Raw genomic sequence first — 16941 nt, forward strand, 5'->3', positions numbered from 1 at the left:
GTAACACACAAGAAAAAGAAAGCCCATCACACAAAGTGGATGTGATCTGATCTCCTGAGACTCAGGGGGCAATCTGAAACCAGTCCTGAGGAGGTGACACCTAGGCTGGGGTCAGTTTCAGAAGTTTCAGTGTGCAGTGTCCTTCCAGATGCAGCCACAACCAGGGCGGGTTCAGAGCTAGATGCCCAGATCATCTGAATTACAGTTGGGGGGGGGGTGCACCTTAATGTAGATACTAAAGGTATGTTAGAGTCACACAATAGAAGACAAAGGGAATAGATTGACAGCTCTCTATAGGTCAAAGGTGTCACACAAGTTCTTTAAGGACCCAGAACTAGGTAGCTGCTCATGAGTCTGGGTTTCCCGATATTAAAAACTGGAGGAGGGCCTGGTGAGAGAGCTCAGTGGGTAGAGTACATGCCACCAAGACAGACATCTGAATTCAATCCCTTGAACTCACATGGTAGGAGAGAACCCATACCTACAACCTGTCTTCTGATCTCCACACAAGCATTGTGGCATGCGCTTACCAATGCACGCATACACACAATAATAATAATAAACAAATGTAAAAATAGTATAATGGAGGAATTAGTAGAACATGATGATGAAATGAGCTAGTGATAGCACATGTCTAGAATCCCTGAGGCAAGAGGACTGAAAATCAAGGCCAGCTTGAACTTCATGATAAGAGCCTGTCTCAAAAAGAGGAGGGGCTTGGGGTTATCTTAGCCGCTGAAGCGCTTAGAGAACCTGGGTTCCACCCACAGGACTCTTGGAAGAAATGCCAGATATGGTGACATGCACTAGTAATTCCAGTGCTAGGGAGATGGAAACAGACAGATCCTGGGCAATGTAGGTCTAGCTACGCCATGAGTTCCAAGCCAATCGGAGACCCTGTCTCAAAACAAACAAACAATCCAAGGGGAATGGCACGTGCCTTGTCCTCTGGCCTCTACCTGCATTCCCATATGAACCCCCATAGACATGAACTTGTACACACACATACACATGTAATAAGCCTTCAGCAAATGAAGACTATTTATATGTTATGATAGTATCCAATTTCATAATTAGTATTTATACTCAAGGAAGCTGCAGCAAAGAAAAGTCTGGAAATTTGCCCAGGGCCACTTTACCTAATTTGTGGTAAGAGCAGCAAGTGGACCTCCTGTGTCCTTGGTCACTCATTTCTGCTCTTCCCACTAGAATGCATTGCCTATGTGGTTGAGGTAAAGTTCGGGGTTTTATAAGCGACAGGAGCGATTAAGGGACTTTAAAATGAGAAATGACTTCATGAGGAGGTGTTATGAGACCAGTCTTAACAGCAGCATGAGGTGAACAGGAGGGAGGAGCCAAGAAGCTGGAGGCAGAGGACAACTTGGGAAATGCCTGTAGTGGCCCAGGTCTCCGGAGAGAGAAAGGTTTCTCTGTGAATGTGAGGTGGGTCAGAGTTTCCATGGCTACCGTGACACATGCATGAATGAGATGGTTGTGAAAGACAAAGAGACACATGTGAGCCAAGCTTTGCACTTAAAAGATGTGCGTGCGGCACAGACTTGAGAAGAGGAAACATGGCTTTGGAGTAAGCTTCCTCAGGTGGCAGGAGTCCTGGCTGGGCCCAGAAGTGCGTCAACCATTTGAGTTAGACTAAAACAGAAAGCCATGGTTTCACCTGGAAGGGGGAGGAATAGAAGGGTCAGAGAAACTGAAAGCCTGGGGGTGTGGCTAGCTCAGTAGGTAGAATGCTTGCCTGGTTTCATCAAGTGCTAGGATCCATCCTTAGCACTACCTAAACCTGTTATGAACCCACAACTGTAAGCACTGGGGAGGTAGGAGGAGGAACATTAGCCCAAGGTCACCTTTGACCACATTGTAAGTTCAAGGCTAGCCTGAGCTACATGAAAATGGAGGGGGTGGAGAGGAGGAGACGGAGGGGTAGGTTGGGGGAGACTATGCCTGTGGGCAGTGTCAGTAGAAGAGGTTTGTGAAAGAAAGGCACTGGTAAAGGTGGAGGCAGTGAGGTAGTGGGTAGGTCAGGCAAGGGTTGAACTTGCCTTGAGGATGGCAGGTCATCTCAACTCCTCAGGACTCACAGTGGGAGGTGTGGTGTCCACCACCACTCTTGTACAGTCCTCATTTGGTGGGGCCTGGGATAGAACTCTTTCTTGGGGGTTGTGGTCAGGTTCCGTTCTGCCCTGGAGCTTTGTACAGGCATCCTGAATGTTTTATGCTTGGAAACGCTCAGGGTTTCCTTCACCATATGGTCTGTACCAAATCAGTTTTTGTAGTGTCACGGCAGAACTAGCCGCTCTGCAGATCAGCCCTCTGGATAAATTTTGATAAATAAAAGTGGCCCTCCGAGAAGGAAGTGCCTCTGCATAGCTCAGTCAAATACTTTTGTTTCCGATCCTTACTGATAGGGAATTCTGGAATTTTCATTGTTTTGCAAATGTTTTTATTATTTACAACAACAACAAATGTCAACTTTAACCTCAGATTTAGGTACATTTAATCACAAAATTATATTCTCTCATGGCTAGCACCCTTCTCAGAGAACACAGACAGATGACAGTAGGCACATATTTGTGGTAGAATAAATACATATACCTGTGGTAGAATAGATAGCAATAAGAAACATCAATTTGGGGCCATGAGATGGCTTAGCCAAGTAAAGCTGCTTGTTGCCAAGCCTGACACCTGAGTGAGATCTCCAAGCCCCACATGGTAGAAGCAAAAAACAGACTTCCATGAGTTATTCTCTGACCACCACACACCTCACACGCATACCGTTGGGTGCACACTAATGAGCATGCACACACGTATGACAATTGGTTGGTATATAGCTCAGTGGTAGGGTGCTTGCATAAAATGTACAGGATCCCAAGTTATCTCCCCAAAAAGAAGGGAATGGGGAAGAGAAGGAGAGAGAGAGGCTAAAACTTACTACATTTTGGAAATGCAGGCCAGGCTGTCAGAGTACATAGTAGCATTTTGCTTCCCTAAGCTTAGAGAATCTGACTTATAAAGTCTGGAAGCCCCAAATGTCTTCCTTTCCTTATTTTGAAAAAAAAAATCAACATTTCTTTGATGCTAGTGCTAATATTGACTTAGCAAGAAAATCAAGGAAGATGTAGCATACAGTCAAGTAACTTCAATTAGGAGCTCTTTCTAGAAGAGGGGGGGACAGTGGTTTTTTTTAATCCAGAAAAACTAATAGTTTGAGTTGGGTTAGGGAAAAAGTTAAAAAAAAAAAAAAAAAAATCAGTGTTTGTGATTTGCTGAATGTTCCTACCGATGTCTTGAGTTCCAGGGGGAGCCAGTCAGTCAAGATAGCCCCAGAACATGACTTCTGAAGCCCGCTGAGGCAAGGTTCCCAGCTGGAATGATCTATTGTCCAGCAATGACAGTGGCAAGTAGCTGGCAATGACTGAGGGGACATGTCACCACCAGTATAGTAATAGGACAAATATCTCCCCAGCCCCGAGAAAGCAAGGTGGGTCCTAATGACAACCTTAAAGCATGTCTTCTGTAGATAGTCCACTCAGTGGTCCCTTTGCAGAGAGGGACTGGCAAGGAGGGGCTGGGGAGGCATGGACCAGCACTTTCCTGCCTTTGGTATCCACCCACGTACCAGGAAGCACTTGCAGAGATGCCACGATGGTTGTGAGCTTGACTGAATTCTCACCACTCACTGCTGAGCAGAACTCCATGCACTTCAAGAACAACGATGCCTACCCAGGCAAACTATGGCATTGAGAAGTTCTGAGTTTCACTCCTGGAAATGTGTGTAAAGCCGAGAATCTAGTTCTCATCCTCTGAAGAGGGTTTAGAATGAAGAAATACTATCTGATCTCATACTCGTCTGACCGGAATACAATTTAAATAATTCCATTTCATATGTGTGTGTGTGTGAGTGAGTGAGAGAGAGAGAGAGAGGGAGGGAGGGAGGGAGACTGTGTGTGTGTGTGTGTGTGTGTGTGTGTGTGTGTGTGTGTGTGTGTGTGCGCGCGCGCGCGCGCATAGGCTATGCTATACTTTTTGACCTGATCATAATGGTATTATCTGTATTAATAAAGTGATTATGCCTCTAAGAGCAGTGGAATTTTACTTCATGCCTCTGACCACAGAGAAGAGGAAGGATAATTCTACTGTGTCTTGAGGCAAATTATTAAATCTTTTGTTATTAAACTACAGCTTGTGAGACTTGATTTAAGCAAGAACGCATGTTGGTAGCCAGATTGAATTGCTAACACTTTGGCTCAATTAGCTTTCCCCAGTAGCCACTTAAACCATGCCTTAGGCTCCCCATCCAGATGGGCAGGCAAGAAATAACGAGTGTGGTACTATTGAATTAGCAGTGTGCTTACAGTGCAAAAGTTTCGATGCTTGGCTGTCCTGAAAGGGACATGGCACCTGCAGCTGACCCTGGTGTAAACAGCCCTTGCTGCTCTACACTTGGAGTTCTTTGGCTTCCCATTTGAGGATCTCTGTGTGTGTGTGTGTGTGTGTGTGTGTGTGTGTGTGTGCGTGCACACAGTTGCTCACTCTGGTGCTTTGCCTTCATGTGTGTCTGTATGAGGGCATTGTATCTCCTGGAACAGACATTACAGAACGTTGTGAGCTACTATGTGGGTGCTGGGAATTGAACCCCTGTCCTTTGGAAGAGCATTCAGTGCTCTTAATCACTGATCACTCCAGCCCCGTAAAGTCTTTTCTTAACTTCAGTAAAGCCCTACTAATAACCTGAGTGTATTTGCTGTTGCCTGTAGTGTCCCTCTGTCCACTCAAGGTTAAGGTGATAGTGCTCAGTCACCTGACTCTTGGGGGGGGGGGGGAGAAGAGATACATCTTTTTTCAATAATTTGTTTTTGTCTTTTTCAAGACAGGATTCTCTATAGCCTTAGCTGTTCTAGAACTCACTCTGTACACGAGGCCTGCCTTGAACTCAGAGATCTACCTGAGTTCCCAAGTACTGGGATTAAAGGCTTGTGCCACCACTGTCCAGCATCATTTTTTACTTTGAAGTATTACCCTAAAAGTACCTCACCATACCTAAGGTACATCAAAGGGTCAAGAAAAGCCACAGTTTGGGAAATAAATCATTTAGTCCTCATTTGATTATGGGCACAATCTGGAAGGAACTAGCAAGGTATTTGAAGCCAATAGAAGGCCAATGCTTGGTTCTGAGAGAGCGTGGCAGGCTTATTTGTGAAGTTGGAAAGCTTTAAGTGTGATGTCCATATGCAGAGCGTCAAGCTGCTGCTGGAGCCAAAGAGTCAACTCTGTGTTAGACACGGAAGATGGTGAAGGCGGGCCACAGCACCAAAGCCGTGTTCCATCTCCTCCAGAAATGAGCCTGTTGTTTTGATGTCAGTGGACAAAGGGAGGCTCAAGGACCTGTCGAGAAGTTCAAAGAGTACAAGTCAATGAAAGGGAGCAAAGGAAGCGCTCCTCTGTGACAGGTGCCACTGGGTGGGTTCTGCAGTACCTGTGTACATTAAATCCACAGAAACTTTTCTAGAGGTGACTAATTTGGAGCAGAGTTTCAAGGCCCTAGGGACCATGAAGAAGAATAGACAAAGGGACAGGACTGTTTTCTGGACTGGACTCGTATTTTTAGAAGACTTGGTCAGCTCTGCTCATAAAGGGAAACCTTCCAAAAGAAAAATAAATAACCTGGTTTTTAATTCAGTTGTTGCTTTTGCGTAGTTACTGTGCTTTGACATTCATGTTAGAGGCCACTTTTTTTCTCCTAATGTTACAAATTAAGTTCACAGAAATGAAGTATTCAGTTCTAGGAAGGTACATGTGAGAGGGACAGAGTATGGCTCCCTGGCTCCATGGTAGAGAACTTCTTGGTATGAGGAACACCTTGGCTTCAACCTACAGGACCACAAAGCCAGGGGAGTGAGGGGAGGCTCAGTAACCAGTTAGTTTATTTCATGGACCACTTAGCTTTCTAGAGAATTTGAGACCAAGACTTGTATACACACTTCTTGCAGCTTAAGACCCAACATGCAGATCTTTTATCCCAATGATGCAAAGTGGAAATTTACCCGAAACATAGGAAGAAGAAAGTCACTGAGTGGCCTGGACAAAGGGCTTTTCTGAATCAAGAAATTTCCAAGGACATCTCTGGAAGACTAATTTCCTAAAATGGATTATCACATGGCCTCTGCACCTGACCCTGGGCTTTCCAGAACCCACATAAAAAGCCAAAGGCAATCAGCACCTGCAATTCCAGCAGATGGAGTGGATGAGATGGGAGGCAGAAGCAGGTTACAGCCCTTGAGGATGTGCCCAGAGTTGGGTTTTTTTTTTTTTTTTTTTTTTTTTCGTTTTGTTTTGTTTTGAATTTGTGGGTGTCAGTCAAACTGAGGTCCTCATACTTGCACAGCGTGCTCTCTCACCCACTAAGGCCTTTCCCGTAAAAAAAATTGACTTTCCGGTAGAAGCATTTAGATGACTTAAGCTCAGAACATGGTGACACAGTGGGATTATGTGTCTGGACTAAGATGCCCCTGATCACCTATCTAACCACCAGAGCATGTTATTCCTATGGCAGGAGCCTCTTACCAGTCTTGCCAAACTACATCCATTTTCTTCCACATCCAGCTCATCTGAAAAGCCTATTCTTACCTTCTCTTCTCCACCCTGTACCCCTGATCTCAGTCTTTGCAATAAAGGCTCATGCTGCGTAGGGTTACCCATGAGGAATGGGCACATCCTGCTCATACAGTATCACCCTTCTCTTGGTGTCTTCCCCTAATAGACTGTAAACTCTGTAAGGACAGGAGATGGGCTGTTCCCATCTTTGTATTGACCCCAGCAGGTGCTCCGTTCAGTATTTCTCAGGGAAGGAAATGCTCCAACCCTACAAGCATCCCTTGCCTTGCTCCATTCTGAAGCCTCCTGGCTGGACCTCGTATTCTCATGCTTCCTGGCACAGTGGTGTGCTATTTCTTCTGCTAGTGCTCTCTCTTCTGAGCAGCTACTTGTTCCTCATGGCTTGGTTTGTGTCAACTCTCCCCATCAGGACACAGTGTCTGCTAGGCATAGTCCTGCAGCCGATCTCTGTTTTCCTAGTTGCTACATCTGGTCAAATGTCAAAACACCTGGCACACTCACAGCCTCCTGAGGGCCCCTGCCCTCTCCCACAGTGCTTCCTCCCGCCACAACCAAACCACCCAGCCTACTTCCCTGCACTCAGCCAGTGGCCTGCAGCCCAACCTCAGCCTTGTAGATCTCCTCAGTAGCATACAGAGTTGCCAAGGGATAGGGCTGCTATGTGCAGACCGCATCTCCCCCTTTGACTGGGAATGATGGGACTTTCTGCCTTTGCAAACTCTTAATCCCATTGTCATGACTTCTGCTGACCTGTGGCCTTCGGGAGAAAGCCTCTCCACCATCCTTCCTTTTTCTTTTATCCTTTTAAAAAACCCAGGTGGCTTCTTCATTAACTAGCTTGCTTGCTTGTTTGTTTGTTTGTGGGGACAGGGTTTCTTTGTGTAGCCCTGGCTGTCCTAGAACTCGCTCTGTAGACCAGGCTGGCCTCAAACTCACAGAGCTCCACCTGCGTCTACCTCCTGAGATCTGGGATCAAAGGGATCAAAGGTGTGTGCCACCACTGCCCAGATAACGCCTTTTTCGTTTGTTTGTTTGTTTGTTTGTTTGTTTTTCTGATGAGGAACCTGAGATTCAGAGATTCAGTTAAAGTATTTCGATTTTTCTGAAATCAAAGACCAGGCAGGCTATCTACCTGTCTAATTCAGTCAGAACTCAAAAGTCAGGTTCTTCACTGTGCTCTTTGTCCCACACAGCACATGGTAGACACAGTAGACACATCAACCTTACAATATGAAGGACTAGTCCTCCCCAAACCCTTTTTTTACATAATAGTCACTCAACTCCCTGTCCATTTATAAGTTATTTCCCTCAGTATTTGATGTGCTTGAGATACAGTCGGGCTCTCAAGGCTTCACCCTTAGCGGCCCTGGAAACAGTGTTTGTTTGGAAATATGCAATATGGCAACGAAACCTAATTTCATAAACCATCTGATAAGACATTTATAGGGGAACAACACTTGGCCAGGCTCCCAAGAGTCGTATGTGCAAGAACCTGGTGTTGGGCAAGAGTTTGAAAAGTGAAGTGGGAATTCCAAGTGAGGAGCCCTTCCTTCCAAGTGGGGAGACCTTCCTTCCAAGTGGGGAGCCCTTCCTTCCAAGTGAGGAGCCCTTCCTTCCAAGTGGGGAGCCCTTCCCTCCAAGTGGTTTGTGTGTCTGGTCATAAGCAGTCCCCTTCTGTGCCCAGAGTCTGGGTTTCCTCCCTGTTCTCTGTAGGGAGGGTCTTCTAGACCGTAGGGAAAGGGTCCAGGAAGCAGCTGCCACATTCCACCATCAGCCATGACTAGGGCCGGATGAGGAAATTCTTTCTCTTTGGAATTGCACCTCATCGCTATTATTTTACAAGGTAAGAATAGCCATCTAGGAAGGTGTTCCTTCCTCTTGATGGTGGCAGTCCCTCCTCCCTCCAAGTCTCCTGGTGGTGGTGTCAGAGGCTACACAGGGAGATGAGAGGCGGCAGGCTGCATTGTGTAAGCCCCTTATCTCTATCTCTCAGTACTTTGTAGCTCTAAGATTCAGTGACAAATTCTTGGGAAACCAGTAAGTAGCTAATCTTCAGCAACTGGAGGGTAAAGTGTGAAGCAACCAACAGATTCTTGGTATCCAGCCAGTGATACTCAGGGAATCTCACGGGGACATTACTAAGACAGGACTCCTCTGCATGGCCATGGACACAGAGAACCTGGCCTGTACATTGCTGGTGCCTTTCTATTTGGAGAGGACTGATGGAAAAATCACTGAAGAGGGATCAGAATGGGATGCTACTCACTCTGGAGCATTCTGAGCCAATGCTTCAGAGGGACACAGAGCAGCCTGCTTTCCAAGTGGGGTTGTCCCTGCCATAGAAAACAGATTCAACTACTGGTTTCTCCTTTTTCACTTGAAAAAAAAAAATGTTCCAAGATAGCGGCATGGCCAAGTCATATCCCCAGCCAGTGGCTTCCATAACCCATACAGGTCTGTAGAAAGCAGAGTGACTTCAGAATAAGCCTGTCACTTGCATAGGTAAAAATGGGGTTCAAACCATTGTTAGCAGAGTCTAACCTTAGTCACTGACTGAGTTTGCCCTAGGAGAACACAAAACATGAAGACTTTGAACCAGAAAATGTTAATCCATTTTCAGAGGGCAAGCCCTTCTTAACAGGCATGGTTATGGTTGCCTCAATCCTCGCTGTGGCTTTTCTGGAAGACAGAGCCAGTTAACACCCAAGGTGGTTCTTTGACCTCCACACATGTGCCGTGACACATGTGTAACATGTGTAGCATGGCTGCCATCTGCCTCGGCATGAGGAATGAGCAACAGGAGCCGACCTGCTCCAAAGCCTAGGTACCCACCCAGCATGCGCTCAGCCCTCCTCACTGCCACCCTTCAGTTCAGTTCCTCATGCTGTGGTGACCTCCCAACTGTAACATTATTTTGTCGCTATGTCATATCTGTAACTTTGCTGTTGTTATGAATTGTAATGTAAATATCTGATGTGCATTCTGTGGAGGTCATGACCCACAGGTCAAGAACTGCCACACTACCAAGCTGCTCCCTGCCCATTGCCCATTATCGCTCTCTTTGCCCCTTGCTTTGGGAGTGGATTATACTTGTTCTTAACCCCGCCCCTCCCAGCTCATTCCTCCCTGCTCCTCTCTCTCTCTCTCTCTCTCTCTCTCTCTCTCTCTCTCTTTCTCTCCCTCCCTCCCTTCCTCTTCCTCTCTCCCTTCCTCCTTCCCCCTCTCTTCTCTCTCTCTCCTCTCTCTCCTGTCCTTGAAGTTCACTTGTCGTGACAAAAAGTTTGCTTCATGTGGATGCAGGCAGGCTGAATGCAGTACTTACATTCCCTGTACTGGGCAGGGCCTAACACTTGAAAAGCCCACCATAAATGGTGACAGGAGGGATTGGCACAAGGGGTGCGTTAGTTCCTTTCAGTGCAAGGCTATCCCAGGCAACATAGCAAATTCAGGCTGGTCTTGAACACCAGGCCCTGTCTCACAATAACTAAGAAGGCAAGCAAGCATTTGCTTTGGCTCACAGCTGGAGGTTACAGTCTGTGGTGGTGGGGAGGGAGCAGAGCATGAGTGTGAGGCCGCTGGCCACACTGGTCACACTGTAGTCACACTCAGGAAGTGGGATGTTGAATGCCTATGCTCAGCCCAAGGGAGAGTGGCACCCCAGTTCAGCACAGAGCTTCCCTCTTTGGGTGACTCTTTCCAGAAACACCCTCATAAACATAGCCAGAGGTGTGTTTCCATGGCGACCAGAACTCCAGTCACCTTGGCAATGAAGATGAACCCTCACAAGGAGCCATTTCCTTTTCTGTTTTCTCTCTGTACTCTGGCACTCCAGCCTTCCTAGCAACCTTTCATTCTTTCTGCCGTTGTCTTAGTGACAGACAGGCAAGGGCTGAATCCAAGGCCCTCCACCATGCATCTCCCCACTTGAGCTCTTCTGATCACTTCGGTCACTCCCAGCTCGACCTGGGACTGGCCCATTGATGACCAGGGGAACAGCAGGTGCTGAGGAACATAGGGCGCCCAGTCTCCTTGCCTGCATGCCTGACCACGTGACTGGAGCCAGGGCAGCCTGCGGATCTGGGCACAGCGTCTACCTGCTCTGCAACCTCATTCGGTGAATTAGTCCCACTGAAGTTAGTTGCTTCCTGATGTGGGGATAGAACATCTACCCGACATGGATGAGTACTGAGCCTAAACCTGCTCTGTCCCCCTTCACACTGCCTCAACTTAGAATGTTACACCAGTGTTTCCAGATGAGGAAAGGCTAGGTCCACTAAGTAACTATGCCTTGCAACACCCCCCCCCCCCAAAAATCAGTGCATATAAAGACTTACTCCTGGCCTCAGGAATGTTGTGTAACTGAACTCACTGAAATAATCGCAGTATAGCAGCTGGGTGTGGCACTGCACACCTGTTATCCCAGCACTCAGAGTGCAGACTCGGGAAGATGACCGTAAGTCAGAGGCTACCTGGCAGGGCCACATATCCTGTCTCAAGCAACAGCAACCCATTATACCATCCCAGTTTATTGTGCCTTTGAAATGAGCAAAGGGGGACAAGAGGTTACGATGAAGTCTTTCGAATTAAAAATCAATAGGTGTTTTTAAGTTTATTTTTGTCTTGAAGAGCAGCTAATATTGCATTAGACCAACACCATATGTAGGTAATTGAAATGCCTCCCTCCCCTTCAGTGGAAACATCATCATGGGTGACCCAAGAATTATGATTCCCCTTATAGTAAGTGCCCTTTGTTCCTTCGGAACTATCCCGTGTGGGCATAAGAGTTTACTACCCTCCAAGCCCCCTCCATGAGTTAATCCCCACTGCCTGATCCCTTGAGCAACAGAAAGATGCTGCTCCCAAAGACCATGGAAACCAAGGTTGAGGAATTTTATCCAAAGAGACCACAAAATTCCAAGCATCTCCAAGTGTTCCTGTGGGAGGGAGATGGGGTGTCATATTTGTAGACAGAAGCAAAGCAAAGCTGGTGGCCTCTACCAAACATCCATGGGCTTGAGATAGTCAGGATGGCTAGGGAGAAGGCAATTCCCACAAAAATAATGAACAGAACGTTCCCAAGTTCACAAAACTAAAAGATTGCAGATCTGAGCTCGGGGCTAACTGGAAGCCATGCTATATAGATTGGTCCACTGAATTAGTGGACAACTAAATCCTGGGACAGTGGTAGCACACATCTTTAGTCCCAACACTCAGGAGGCAGAGGCAGGCAGATCTCTGTGAGTTCGAGGCCAGCCTGGTCCACAGAGCGAATTCCAGAACAGCAAGGCCTACACACAGAAAAACCCTGTCTCAAAAAACCAAAATCAAAAAAGAAAGGAAAAGAAATGACTTTAGAGCCATCACTAAGTTTTACCATGAGTGCTTGACTGAGCAGCATGGGGAAGACCCTAGGGTAACTCAGCTGGGGTGAATCTCTTGATCGATGGCATGGGTGCACGGCAGGATACACAAAATCAGGGGCCATTCCAGAGTGAAGTATCTAGTTGCTGTTTGGTGTGATGTGGGGACTGCAGGCGGGTGCCAGAATGATCCAGAGCTTGATGGATCAGGATGCTTAGATCCCCACTTAGCATTTCTTGTTCCCATCATGTCTGTGATGTGCGTAGCACAGAGGACACATAGTAAATGATGCCTTGTTGTCCTCCATTGTCACTGTCACTTCTCTGCCACCTTGATTCCAAAAAGGATTAAAGCTACCTCTTTCTTGTCCTAATGATGGTCACCAGGGAAATCCAGGAGTCCCCTTCCCCAGCTCAGCTCCAGCTGATCTGCAGCTGGTCAACTGATAATCCCTTATGCCAATACCCTTTGTGTGGCCAGGACTCTAATGTAAACAGAACTTAACTCGGGCCAAGGTCACTCTACAGCTTCAAGCTTCAATTTGGGGCTCTGCGAGAGGGGTCACAGGGACCCTTTTGCTCTATATAAACCAAAACAAGTTCAAGTTCCTAACAGTGATGGAGCTTGGAACCACAAAGCATTTGCTGACACATATAAGACCTCCTTAGCCATTTGAAGTTGGAAAAACAGGCCAAATTATGAGACTTACCTAATACCACCCAGCTGGATTAGACATACATCTTGTTTTGTTTTGCAGTGGTATGGATTATAAACAGGGCCTTACAGATGTTAGACGTGACCTTTTGTCCCTGACTATGTCTCCAAGTCCTAGGTGCTGTTTTCAATGTGCAGGTCATTGCAATCACACAGCTGTTTTCAATTGAGGCCGAATCATTGGTCATAGGTGCTTGTGTTTCCAGATGAAATGTTGTTGCTATTGTTGTTTTTATGACCATGCCGTCTTGTGAGCTCTTCAGGAGCAGGCACTGAGCTGGAATTAAGGTCAAGTCAACATCTATTGACCTTTCGCTCCTTGCAACTTGTTTCTTGGCCCTGATAGTTGAGTATGGGTGATGTGGTTTCTGCCATGAAAGATCACTTGTGTTTAGCCAGATACTAACAAATGCTTGGGAAATTCTCAAATAGACGCTGGGGAGATGGTTCATTTGGTCAAATGCTTATCATGGAAACATAAGGATATGTGATGTCCTGAAAAAAAAAATTTAAAACAAAAAAGCTGAGCATGGTGATATATGCTGTAGTCCCAGCTCTGGGGGTGGCAGTGACAGATTCCCAGGACTTATAAGCCAGTGAGCCTCATAAAATCAGTGAGTTCCAGTCCAAGTGAGAGACCCTGTCTCTAAAATAAGGTGCTCATAGACAAGAAATGGCACCTGAGGTTGACCTCTGGCCTATACTCTCTTGTATGCAAACATTCGTTTTCCTACTGTCTTAGTTAGGGTTTCCATTGTTGTGAACAGACACCATGACTACAGCAACTCTTATAAAAGAAAACATTTAATTGTGGTGACTCACTTACAGTTCAGAGGTTTGGTTCATTGTCATCATGGCAGGAAACAAGACAGCATGTAGGCAGACATGGTGTTGGAGCCAAGAGTTCTTACATCTTGATCAAAAGGCAACAGGAAGTGAACTGTCTCACTTGGTGTGGCTTGAGCATACATGAGACTTCAAAGCCCACCTCCACAGTGACACACTTCCTCCAACAAGACCGTACCTACTCCAACAAAGCCATACCTCCTAATAGTGCCACTCACTTTGAGGGCCATTTTCTTTCAAACTATCACACCCCCAAAAAAGTGTACCCTGGAATCTCCTTGTGATGGGAGATGCCATTCTGTAAATATGTTTCTCTTGTTGGTTAATGAATAAAGCGCTGTTGGCTAATAGGAAAGCAAGATAGGCGCGACTAGGAGAAGAGGAGAGGGGAAGTAGTAAGGAGAGGAGTCAGCGTGTAGAGACAGGAGAGAGCAGAACACCAGCCCCTCACTCCGGTAATACTTAGATTAATAGAAATGGGTTAATAACTAAGACAGAGCTAGCCGATAAGAAACTAGTAACTGGCCAACAGAATTATATCAAATACAGCATCTCTGTGTGTATTTGGGGCTGGCGTGGCGGTGGGACCAGGTGGCAGGGAAAAACCTTACTCAACATCCTTGGATGCCATTTTCCTTGCAGTCACAAACTCCACATACATACAAAGAGGCAGACACCCAGTCCATATGTCCAAGGCATGAGAATCACCTTCATGTCACAGTGTGTGTGATTCTTTCCAGTAAAAGGAAGGTGTTCATTATATAAAAGGTTAAGAGGTAAAGACCCCGAAGAAGGTACCAAGTTCTACTTCTGATAATGACAAAGTGCTGCGTAGTGAATTAAGTATCTAACATAATAATAATAAACTTGACCAAAAATATCCTTTTAAAAACCTACAGGAGAGAGAGGCTAAACTGGAGCGCACCCAACCTTTGGAAGGAGCCCTGTTTACATAATCTTTCCTTTGGAGACAGTCTCTACCCTGAAGAATATGGGGAAAATAAGAACTCAAGACACCCTAAACAGGGAGCTCCTAAATCTACATGTAAGCTCCTTGGGTGAGCCCTGAACTGTTGCCCCAAGAACTGTAGATGCATGAGAGACCCCAGGAGCTGAGGCTGCAGAAAAAGATAGGTGAAAGGTAGAAAAGAGAAGTAGATATCTTCATCTGTGCTACCGTGCACATTCATGCATGCATACATGCAAACATAGTGTGGAGTTGAATCATCAAATGAGCTTCCTTGGGAGGAAAGTACTATATATAGCCTTCAAAGAAACCTAAAATCCAGTCTATCTCTATGGCATTTAGAAAGCACACACTGTAGGCTACAAGTGTAGCTCTGCTTGATGGTAGAGCATGTACTTAGCATGAATGAGGCCCTGCTTTGAACCCTACCAGGACCAACCAAACAAAAAATGTAGTGAAAAAAAATATTGGTGATCTATGATGGTGTATTGTGGTAATGGTGGCACTCAGGCTGGGGCAGAAATAATGTGAATTTGAGGCCAGCCTGGTCTCCATAACAAGATTCTATCTCAAAAAAAAAAAGAAGGAGGGAGCCAGGTGGTAGTGTGGTGGTGCAGGCTTTTAATCCCAGCACTCAGGAGGCAGAGGCAGGAGGATCTCTGTGAATTCAAGGCCAACCTGGTCTACAGAGTGAGTTCCAGTACAGCCAGGACTGTTGCACAGAGAAACCCTGTCTCAAAAACCCAAAACAAGGCGGGGGGGGGGGGGGGAAGGGAGGGACAGAAGAAGGAAGGAGGGAGGGGAAAGGAGGGAGAGAAACAGAGAGGTGGGGGAGAGATTAGTTACCAAGTTTACTGAAAAACCATTAACTTACAAATCAGAGGTACAGTAAGTTTCAAACAAAATAGTAAATACTACAAAGCAAACTGAACTGAGAGGCATCAGAGACTCGTGAAAACCACCCAGCAGCCAAAACAGGAGCAAGGAAACAAGGCTAACAAGGCTAGGAATAAATGCCGATTTCTGACAGGGAACACTAGGACCAGAAGGCAACAGGCTATCTGTGAGCCACAGGAAAGAGCACCCACTCAAACATTTCACAGCCTTCCCTTCCCATGTGCATGAGTGCTTTTCAGCTTGGCTTGGCTGTGTCTTGTGTGTGTGCACACATGAGTGCTTGTGTGCCTGTGTGTGTGTGTTTCTGTGTCCGTGTGTCTGTGTTTAGTTCTATGAAATTTTCACAGATGTGTCTGTTTTCCTCTGGGTTTTCTTTTGTTTTGCTTGCTTGCTTTTTGCAGGCAGGGTCTCTCATTGGACCCCATGCTGTCATGGAACTCAAAGCAATCTTCCTGCTTTAACCTTGCAGATGCTGGGGTTACAGGTGATTTTTGTTTTATAAAGGCGATTTGTCAGTGTAAGGTATCTGTTGCTTTGTTTTAGATTTATTTTTATTTTTATTTTTATGTGGATGGGTGTTTTGCCTTCATGCATGTCTGTGTGCTGTGTGAGTGCCTGGTATCCACAGAGGTCAGAAGGTATCAAATTCCCGGAAACTGTCGTTATAGACAGTTGTCACTGTGCAGGTGCTAGGAATTGAACCTGGGTCCTCTGAAGAGCAGCCTGTGCTCAATTGCTGAGCCATCTCTCCAGCCCTAATATGGTTTAATAAAAATTTATGATCTGGTTAAGTAGACCAAGGAAGTTCATAAGAAAGCAAAATACTGTTTGAAGAACCTTTTCTAAGGTATACTTTTCATGTAGTAAAGAGTGCAAATTTTATATGCAGAGCTTGGTCAATGATTATATTCTAGTCCCTATGAGATCACCAGATTAAGTTGTAAATCATCTTAATCTTTCACTACCCTGAAAGGTTCTTTTGATGAGTTCAGGCCACTAACAGGACTTTCATCAGGGTTACCTTTACCCATCCTCACATTGCATATACACGGAACCCCACAACATAGGTGTCTTTTTATGCCTAGCTCTTTTGTTCAACATAACAGCTATGAGCTTTATCTGTATGTTCTGTACTAGTAGCTCATTCCATTTATTGATATGTAGTATCCTATTGTATGAATACCCATAACTTATATTGCTTTTATTTATGCACAATTATTTATATACATTTACCCCCGATGGATGTTTGGGTTGTTTTCAGTTTAGAGCTTTTTATGAATATTAATGTATACATCTTTTGGTGAACATGGGCAGTCATTTTCCTAAAAAATATTTTTAAGAGTAGGATTACTGGAACCTAGTACATGTATACATTTAGTATTAGTAGATATTACTAAACAAGTTTTCAAAGTAGTTAAGTCAATTTAGATTCCTGTCGGCAATGTATTTTGAGTTCCTCTTGTCTTTAATCCTTGACAACATACGCTATTGTCATCTTTTAAAATTTAAGCCTTTTCTCCAGGAGA

The sequence above is a fragment of the Phodopus roborovskii genome, unplaced genomic scaffold (genome assembly GCF_943737965.1).
Source record: "Phodopus roborovskii unplaced genomic scaffold, PHOROB, whole genome shotgun sequence".
NCBI classification, from domain to species: domain Eukaryota; kingdom Metazoa; phylum Chordata; class Mammalia; order Rodentia; family Cricetidae; genus Phodopus; species Phodopus roborovskii.